We start from the raw sequence: 9858 nt of genomic DNA, 5'->3' as shown, positions 1-9858 counted from the left end.
TTGAAAGAGAACTGAGGAAAATGCATCCCTTTGTGACATCTGGTGAGCCTTAAGCTTTTTGCTGTTATTTCACAGTTGGTCCACAGTGCGACTCATCGCTTAGCCTCTTTATTAATAGCTGGTTCAGAGGTGCGTCATCTCTCAGCTGCGAGGCTGCTCTAAATCATTCTAAGGGTCAGACCTGCCCCTGGCTGACCATAGATTTGGAGTGAGAGCAGAAAGGTGACATGCAAGAGCCACCTTTGCTTCCCAGGTGTGTCCAGGGCTGCTCCAGTGCATTTAGGGTTGCCAATCATCCAGGATTGTCCTGGAGTCTCCAGGAATTAAAGATTAATCTTTAATTAAAGATTATTTCGTGTGATGAAACTTCCAGGAATACATCCAACCAAAATTGGCAACCTTAAGTGCGCTTGAGGATTGCATTCCAAATATTTAGTTGGTAGCAGGGTTGCTGTAGTGCTACCTAATTAATGTGAACAAGGATTTCTCCCCAGCCACTGAGGAGATCCTGTGACTTGTAGATCATCTGCTACTGCAAGCTTCACAGATGCTTGGAGCCAGCTGTGGGATGGAAAGTTTCATGAAGAAGAAATGAATTGGCTGTTTGAATGTTAGAAAATCACCAGAGCAAGGTGACATAAGCCAGTATGTGTGCAGTTTACATAGCTGCGGTGCCATTTTAGCTGCTTGAATAAAATTAACATGTTTACAATAAAATATAACTGATGTTTCAGAATATTGATTAAATTACTTGTTTCTATTAAAAGTATGGCTATACTATGGCGACACAGTGGCAGCACAGCAGCTATGTCACTGTAGTGACATAGAGTAGGAAGGGATTTTTCCATTGCTGTCAATCAGGGCTGTGAACTTTTTTACATGTAGCTATGTTGACCTAAATTTTAAAGTGTAGACCTGGCCTGATTCTCATGTTTCATATGGTTTTTCAAAATTCATATGCAATCTGTATTATACGCATATAATACATACATCTCAGTTGGTACACCGATCCCTCCCGTTCCTTCCTCTGTCATTCTCTGTTATTGTCATTTTCACTGTTAAATAACCTCATCTGGATTGCAAAATCTTTATGGCATGGACAGTTTTTATTTCTGTAAAGTGCCTTGCAAAATTATAGAATCGCATAAATAGTAAGTAAGATAAATAATATAATAAATAGTGTCACTGAGTTGTTTTCCTGCGGGTGTAGCCCATATGAAATTGGTTTCCATACTTTGATGCAGGTGAGTTTGATCTGTTTTGGTACAGGGTGCTGCTATGGTGGCTTAAATGAACTGCCTATTACACAGTGCGTGCAGGAAGAGCAATACAATTTATTGAAAGATTTTCATCGAATATCATGGCACTGAGACTCATTTTAAACAACCATAATAACAACTAGCCTAATTTGGTGTGAGTCTGTCAGGCCTAGTAGACTGGTGAAGTGGACCTGGTGTGGCTGGCCAGGAGAAGAGATGTGTCCCTGCCTGAGAGCTCAGGGTCAAATGTTACATTTTGGTCTTGGGGGAGGGGGTTGGATGTATTTGTGTGTGTCACCCTTCAGCCCATGGGGTATGTGTATGTTGTGTTTTGGCCTGGGGAGTGCAGGTGTCATGCTTCAGCCTGCAGGGGATGTTTGTGTATTATTCTCAGGCTTCCGCAGTAGGAGGTGTGCATACATGTATGATCACACTTGGGGTTTGGTGGTGTTGGTGTCATTAGGCATAACCCTAGGTAACTCGGGAGGATGGAAGACCACGAGTGTCGATGAAACCTTCCTGCACTAGGCCTAAATGAACCAAAGTCCTTCCATGTTTAAACTCTAATCGACCTCAAAAGCCAGATGCAAAAATTGAAATGTGTAGCAGCCAGTTATCAGGTGCAGCACCGCTCATACCGGTGCCAAGCGGTAATAATGAGGCCTGCATACTCCTGGCTGAAAGGCAAAATAACAAATCAAAGAAAAGGGACAAGATAATAATTCAAAAAGAAGTTACTAACAAGCTGGACTTATAGCCACCAAGATGATTTAACTGCTTAAATGTAATTGCTTGCTACTTGCTTAATGTAAACTATTACGGGGGGGGGGGGGGGGGAGAAGGGGGGAAGAAGAAAAAAGCTTAGCTGCAAAATGTATAAAAAGAGAAAAGCTGCTTATGATAGTGTGCTTGATCTAAGACGTGCCAGTCTCCTTGCACCACTTTGAGATCTCAAATAAACTTTGTTTGCTTCTCCACCCTGGTGTGTTCATTGGTGCGAAGCACACTGGGCAACAAACCCTGCTGTTGCTTTCCTCGGGCCCTTTGAGCTGGCAACAGTGGGGTGCTGTATGTGTTCATGCTAGGTGTGTGAGATCATACTTGGGGGCTGATGGCTGTGAGTGTTCACGCTATGTGTGAGAGAGATCACACGGGCTTGGGACTATATTCACTGTGTGTGTGTGTGTATATATAAAAGATCTCAGATGGGGCCTGGGGCTGGCTGCGTGTATTCATGTTCTGTGGGTGGGATCACAGGTGGAGCCTGGGGCTGTGTGTGTGAAATCTCACGTGGGGCTGGCTGAAGGCTGTGTGTTCATCATGCTGTATGTCATGATCACACGTGGGGCCGCCTGGGGCCGTGTGTGTCACGCTCGGGCCGGGGGCGAGCTGTTTGTCATGTTTCGGCCTGGCGGCCCCTGGGTCTGTCCTGCCCGCGAGCCAGACCACCCCGCGCGCCCTGTTGTCCGACCCATCGGGGGCGGGGCTGATGCCGGACAGCTCCCGCCCAGGCGCTCACCCCGGCGCGCGCGCGTTGCCTGGGGACAGGGGCGCGCGGGGAGGAGGGGGTTACGTGGTGACGTTATTTCTATATGAGCGCGAGCGGCGGGAGCTTGGGTCTTTTTACCGCCAGTCGCGCGGCACCTCCTCCTCGCTCCTGAGTCACTGCGAGCCCCGGTTCGGCGCAGGTACTGAGGAAGGGGCAGCGGCTGGCGGGGGCCGTTGCGGAATGAGGGGGCCCGGCTCTGGGCGGGTGGGGGTCCGCTCAACTCTCGGGGGAGGCGCCCCTCGGCCAGGCCGGGCTGGGCCCCTGTTCCGGGGTCGGCAGGCAGGGGTGGGCCGGGACCGGATGCGGCTGGGACTGGGCCTGGCCGGACGGAGTCGGTTGTCCCGGTGTCTGCGCGGCGCGGGGCCCCTCCCCTCCTGCGGGGCCTTTCTGCTCCTCCCAGGGGAGCAGCGCCGGTCAGTTCCTTCCCCCGGGGCCGCCATGGCCGCTGGGGTCGCACTAGGCCGCGTTGCCCTGGGCCTGGCGGCGAGGCAGGGAGAGGTCGGTCTGCCTGCTAGTAGCACGTGGGGACGGGGCTGCCCCCGACCTTCCCCGGGGCGCTGCCCCGCCCGATGCTGGTGTGTGTGGGGCGGGGGGGAGTCGGGGTGCGTGTTGGGGGTGAATAGGGGAGACTGTGCTGAGGCGGATTGGGCGAGAGGGGGGCTGTGTGTGGGGTATGTGGCTGGGGCGGGGAGGTTGTTGGCGTGGGGCAGGAGATGCGTCTGGGGAGGGTAGAGAAGGGTGCCTTGTACTAGCTCTGGCTCTTTGCTGTCTCCCCGGAGAGCGTGGAAGCTAATGTGCTGCGCAACTTGTTACTGACGGGGGCCCAGAGATTCAGAGCCTGGCGATGGATCGCTTGTGCTCCCCGCCTTGTCGAAGAGCGGTCTCCGCTCAGTTCCTAGCTTCCCCCGATGCATGGTATCTAGTGAGTTGAGCGCAGCATGCTAGTCCCCTCTGGGCTTCGTTCTTGGCGCTTACTCACAATTCCATGTAAAGGTCGCGTTTAAAGTACCATTAGTGACTGTAAGTGATGATGAGTGGTAGCTTCGCTTGTCAAAAAGAAAACTTCACGTATTAGTAACCACCTCCACCACCTGGAGCAAGTTTCAAGCAGTGCTGAGGGGTTGTGTTTATACTGTTATCAGTTGCATCATAATACTAGTAATATCAGAATTTAGACTTCAAAAAATCCACTAACCCCAAGAAGCCAGGGAAAACACTTACAACACGAATTTCTACATAAATTCAGCTTAATAAAAAAAATTCTGCCTCTATTTGGTAAAATAACTCTCCAAAAGTGAACAAAGGGTAATCAATATGCTGATGTTTTCCTTAGTCCATAGCCAGACATTCAGTGCCTCTGCAGCAGTAGAAGAGTGCAGTTCATAAGATTTGTTAGATTCCTTGCTGCTGTTTGGAACTTGGTGGAAGACTCGTGTACAGCATGGTGTAGTTCCTTGGGAAAAGTTAAGACCAGCAACAGCAGAGGTAGACGCTGAGATACTCACAGGGGAAGAGGAATCAAAAGACCAGGAGACTGGAGTAGTGGCAGAAGGGTACCAGCGAATTCTGCTTCTCCTCACATCAGGCATAAGGCTCTGGAGGGAGAGAGAAGTGAAGACTCTTCACTTGAGAGCAGTTTAGAGGCTATGGAAAGTGTATGGGAGCACTCTTAGCAGGTTGGGATGGTAAACTTTTCAAGCTCTTATCAGAATTCTGCTGAACTTAAATTGAAATAACAGACTTATTTGTTTTCAGTCTCTTAGATTAAAACAATAATTTTTTAAATTTATGTCTTTTACACAAACTTGTAAAGATGTTCACTTATGTGAACTGATGACATTGAGCAGAATTAGGCATTAGGCATTGTACAGGTATGTTGCAAAGCTTCCCCGCAGCACTTCTTTCTTGATATGAGACTTGGTTATTCTAGGCAGAGACTGCATTCCTGAGAACGTCACCATATTATACTAAATTGAATTTCTGCAAGTCAGTGACATTGGTAGAAGGTTGTCCATTATCTGAACTTCCAAAATACAAAGTAACCACATGAAATAAACTTATTCATTATCCGAGAAATGTCAGAAACTAAGTAGCTGTCAAAGCAATAAAAACAATTTTTGGAACGGTTGAGTGTCTGATTAGTTTGCATTGTCCTAAGGGATGCAAGACACAGCTTCCATCTATGGTTCATCACTTGGGGAATGTCAATTACGGTCCAGTGGCTGTTGTTTTAGAAACGTTAAGCTGTTTGTCTATGCTGGTACCATGTTTGAGCACCAACTGATTTTGTGGTCTGTGGTCATATGACTTTGGGCTGGGCACATGTTCTATCTCAAACTAAACTGATATAAGCCTGGTCATTACTTATATGGGGAACTTAAGGAACAGCTGGATGCTGCAGAAAGTGGTGACATCTGTTGTTTTAAATATGTTCATCTATTATTCTGTGGGCAAGTACAAAATCTGATTAATCCACAAAATGGGTGGCATACTCACCTCTAAATTAATACTGAACCAGAACTTCAGCCTGTCACCAGATGAAATGTGAAAGCTGGTTCCTAATTGCTTGTGGTTAGAGCCCTGGGCTTTCAAGAGTAGGCTATTGAACTTGTTGTCTGGTCACTTTCTAGTTTGGGTAACTGTGTTCTAACTACTTTCCATCTGTTCTAAACTGTAGATTTGCTCTGCAGTATCTTACAACAGCTGTTTCACTCCAAAAGTGGTAGTTGATAGTACATTTTGTAGATGAGTTTGTTTGTAAGTTGCTTTGGGATTCTTTGCTTTCAAAAGTGGTGTATAATTAAAGTTAGTTGAAAATAAATTGTTAATGCCACTAACTGACCTTGGCCTGCAGAAGCATAAAGTTAATGAACGAACACTCATTTCCACCTAAACCACATCTAGGTTTTAGCTTTTATATACAAATGTTATTTACATTTAGTCCAATCCACACATGTATGGAAGATTTTACAAAAGGTGCTTGTAGACTTCTACATTTTAGCTCCTGACTGACTTAATTGGATTTAAAAACACAATGAGGGCAGCCTGTTGAAGATTTCTTGTATGCATTTAACAGATTTTGTAGATGCAATAAAATTTAAGTGCAAAGGGGGCATGTAATTATAAAGCTCAGGCCTCATGTACTCTGTAGCAGGCTGGGCCTTAAATTTGCAGGAATATTCCTGAATTTTATGATAGACTAGAAACTTCCTAGCAGCATCATTTATTAGAATTGACCCAGGCCTTCTTGGGGGGCACCAGGAAGCCAAAAAATTCTGTTTTGGTTCTCTCAAACCATTTCCCCCCACCCCCCTTAAACCCTTCCTGTGAACTTTTTCATGTTTTTGGTGGTTTGTCCCAGTTCAGGACACACCTTCCCCTTCTCCCCCCCCCCCCCCCCCCCCCCAAAAAACTTTTCAAATGGAATTTTTTTTTTAAAATTTTTTTTTCCCCTGGTCAGCACTATTTAGAGCTTGTTCAAGTGTGTGAATAGTTCAAAGCATTGAATTTCACCTGCCATTGTGTTGCCCGTTTATCTAGCAGGTATCACATTAAAAGTGGGAACTTGGGAGCTCTCTCCCATTGCTGGTGCTGTGACTACACAGTGTGGCAGCACTTTAACGTTGCTAGTGAAGACATACCCTAAGACAGCAGTAACTTTCCTTAGACTTCAGCTCTCAAACCCTCTACAAGCAAACTACCATTTAAGAACTCATGGAGCCTCAATTTCAGCTCCTACTATCAAGGATAAACAAGAACTGCTCAGATTAATAAAGGACAAATATCTACATGGGCTCGTACAAAAGTCTTCTGAGCAACTCCTGGGCTGGTTCTAACAAAAGGGTTGATTTCCCCCCCCCCCCCACACACATTTGAAAAAAAAGCTTCTCTTGCATGTTTCCATCAGATAGTAAACAATTAATTCAACAAGCACTCAGCAACCCCTCTGCTAGTTAGTAGCACTGTGAGGCCAGGTCTACCTGACAGACTTACATCAGTGTAACTACATCACTCATGGGTGTGAGAAATCCACACCGCTGAGCGACGTAGTTATACCAACCTAGTGTTGTCTACATGGGCAATGTTGGCAGGCGACCTTCTCCCACAGACATAGCTACCACTTACTGCAGAGGTGGATTAACTACGCTGATGGTAGAAGCTCTCCCATCAGCACAGGAACGTCTTCACTTACACGCTGCAGCTGTGCTGATGCAGCATTTTAAGTGTAGACCTGCCCTGAGTGCTTGTAATTTACTCTTGCTGGGAAGATAGAATAGGATCCCAGACTCTGGTCAAGTGAGTAAGGAAACATACTTCAGAATTAGTTTAAAACCTTGACCGACAATTAATTCTACCCCTTTCTTCTATTATTATTCAGACTCTGAACTGGTTCTAAAAGTGGGGTAATTAGAATGTAGGGGCCTAGAATACAGGCCACACACTACCTATACTTGCTATACCGAACAAGCTTTCATTCTGTGTTGATAGAGAAGTATAATCTAGTGGTCTAAAACTAGAACTGAGAATCAGGGACTTAAACACTAATTCCAGTTTTAACAGACTGCCTCAGTTTCTCCATTTCACTATCAGTAAAAAGGCAATAATGCCTATCATGAAGGGATGTTGAGGGCTAGTTACATCATGTATGGAAAAAAAACTATGATGTATTCATCCAAAGATTTCAATGTATTATTTATTCTCCATGCCCAATTCTGCAGAGGAGTTATCTGGGAGTTGGCAGAGATGTCAGAAAGGGATACATGCAGTGGAGCAATTTGGCAAAACAATTTAGGGCAGCAAGCATCAGTTTAATGGTTTATCTGACAAGATCAACTCATACACATTGCAAAATCACCTGAAGGAAAGGATAATGTCAGCTGGCTGTTGAGATCACACGCGACAAGGTTGACAATGAAACCGATATCTCCTATCTGCAAGCATTTGGAGCAGTGGTGGGCAACCTGTGGCCCACGGCCTGCATGTGGCCCATCAGGGTAATCTGCTGGCAGGTCACGAGACTGTTTGTTTACGTTGACTGTATGTAGGCGTGGCAGCAGTTCGCTGTTCCTGGCCAATGGGAGCTGCGGGAAGCAGCGCGGGCTGGCCGCCATTTCCCGCAGCTCCCATTGGCTGGGAATGGCAAACCACGACCACTGGGAGCGGCAGGGGGCCGTGCCACGGACGGTCGATGTGAACAACCTGTCTCGCGGCCTGCCAGTGGATTACTGTAATGGGCCGCAGGTTGCCCACCATAGCTTTGGAGCATTGTGCATCATGAAGGTGGCTTTTCTTCTATCTTATATTAAGCATATTTTTAACAGCTGTACCTGAATAAGACTTTTTAAGTCTCTGAAAATGTTGAAAAGTGCTTCAAAATTAAGTACTTTGAAGAAGTCTTTTGAAACCTAATGTCTGACAAGGCAGAAAACTCAGCAGCTCCAAGCCTGAAGCCTAGTAGCTAACTCCTCTACTGGCTGCAGTTCATTCCTGTTCCCAGGGAAACGAGTCTTTCAACAATAAACTGTAAACCTGATTTTAAAAAGAAACCTCTCCTGTTTTCAGCCACCAATTCACTGTTTGTAGAATCAGAGAGGGCAGCCAACAGCAGTCTTGAACTTTTGTAAGTTTCAGTTACTGTGGCCTGGAAAAGCCACTATAGCAATAAGCCACAACAAAAGCATGCACATATTAATTGTAAATGTCAAGTGAGGAGGCCTATGGCAGAGTAAAAAGCACACCACTAATCTACTAATGATGGCCACATTCCAGCTTTATTACAGAGTATGGCTCATTTGCTTAAAGTTTTAAGAGATTCTATGGTGATTATGGCACATAGCCTTCCACTATGAAAAACAGTTCTAGTATAACAACAAACTAAGAGTGGAATATAATTGAAGACTTGGGAAAAATTCCAACATTTTTCCTCTCCCACCTTATGTTGCCTCTGTCAGTTTGTTTTTATGCCCCAAATAACACTTCCTGCTCACTGATTTAACAAATGGCAATAAAGAGCCCTAATTCACAAACTAAATCCTTCAGCACTGGTGCTTGGGGATGTGAGCAAAAATATCTGAGGGGTCCGCTATAATGGGATTTTTGAATCATCTGTAGCCTCATTCATAATCATAGTTGCTAAAACCCATTAGCTACCTAGTGTTTTGAGGTTTTATATTTTAAAGCTTATTACTTTTTCTTCCTTTTCCATAAATATCCTGATTTGAGAATGCTAGTTAGATCATATTACATCCAAAAAAGCACATTGAGAATATTAAGGTTGCAAAGTCAAACACTCAAAAGTAAGGGAAATGCCAGAGTTAGGGGTGCCCATGTAGCTCCCTTGGGCATGTTTATTTGATAGTCTTTAACTACACAATCCCGTATTGCTTTTCCATAGAACTTTTAAACCTCATTCAGTGCACATGCTGAACAGTGCTCAATGAATGGGTAGCTACCCATGAATATTTCTTTTTACCCTCATCATTCAATGTGTCCCCATCCTCTTACTGTACACCATCCAAAACTTGCATTAAATAAAAAATTATTAATTGGCTCATGGGCTTTGATACTCATCCTAGTATCTTGGTTCTTTACAAACATTAATGCTTTTATCTTCATAGAAGCCCTTGATGTGAAGTGGCATTATCCCAATTCCACATGTGGGGAACTGATAGAGATAAAAGCCAAGACTGTCAGAAGTCTCAACTAGTTTGGGGTGTCCAGTTTGAGATGCCATGGGTCTGATATTTTTTTTTTTTTTTTTTAAAGAGTACCTAGAACTGTATAGCACTCTGTATTTGGAGCAAAGCTCCCACTAACCTTTGGCTGCAGCTGTGAGTGCTCAGTGCTTCTGCAAATCAGCCCCCAAGTGACTCAAGCTGGGTACCCGGGGGAGGGGGTGACATGTGAAAATGTTTGCTCTTCTTACAGTTCGCCACCTCATTAATCAGACACTTTTCAACTTCTGCAACACCTAAGGTACAGGTCCTACAGGCAACAGCCTCATTCACTATACAACCCTGATTCATTACAAGAACATAGTCCAGCCTGCAT

At 45.2% G+C, this 9858-nt stretch overlaps 1 protein-coding gene across 2 annotated transcripts in view; it reads left to right on the top strand.

The window, feature by feature from the left end:
• Window positions 1–2864: 2864 nt before the first annotated feature.
• NAP1L1 (nucleosome assembly protein 1 like 1) overlaps window positions 2865–9858 on the top strand; it is a 58629-nt gene continuing 51635 nt past the window's right edge. For both annotated transcript variants that reach the window (XM_026648812.2, XM_026648811.2), the window contains exon 1: window positions 2865–2947. The gene's annotated coding sequence lies outside the window, so the exon portion shown is untranslated. The remainder of the gene's footprint in view (window positions 2948–9858) is intronic.

This window comes from Terrapene carolina, unplaced genomic scaffold (assembly GCF_002925995.2).
Source record: "Terrapene carolina triunguis isolate 2854851 unplaced genomic scaffold, T_m_triunguis-2.0 Scaffold68, whole genome shotgun sequence".
NCBI classification, from domain to species: domain Eukaryota; kingdom Metazoa; phylum Chordata; order Testudines; family Emydidae; genus Terrapene; species Terrapene triunguis.
The sequence above is the reverse complement of the archived record's forward strand: the minus strand, read 5'-3'. Positions and strand labels throughout refer to the sequence as shown.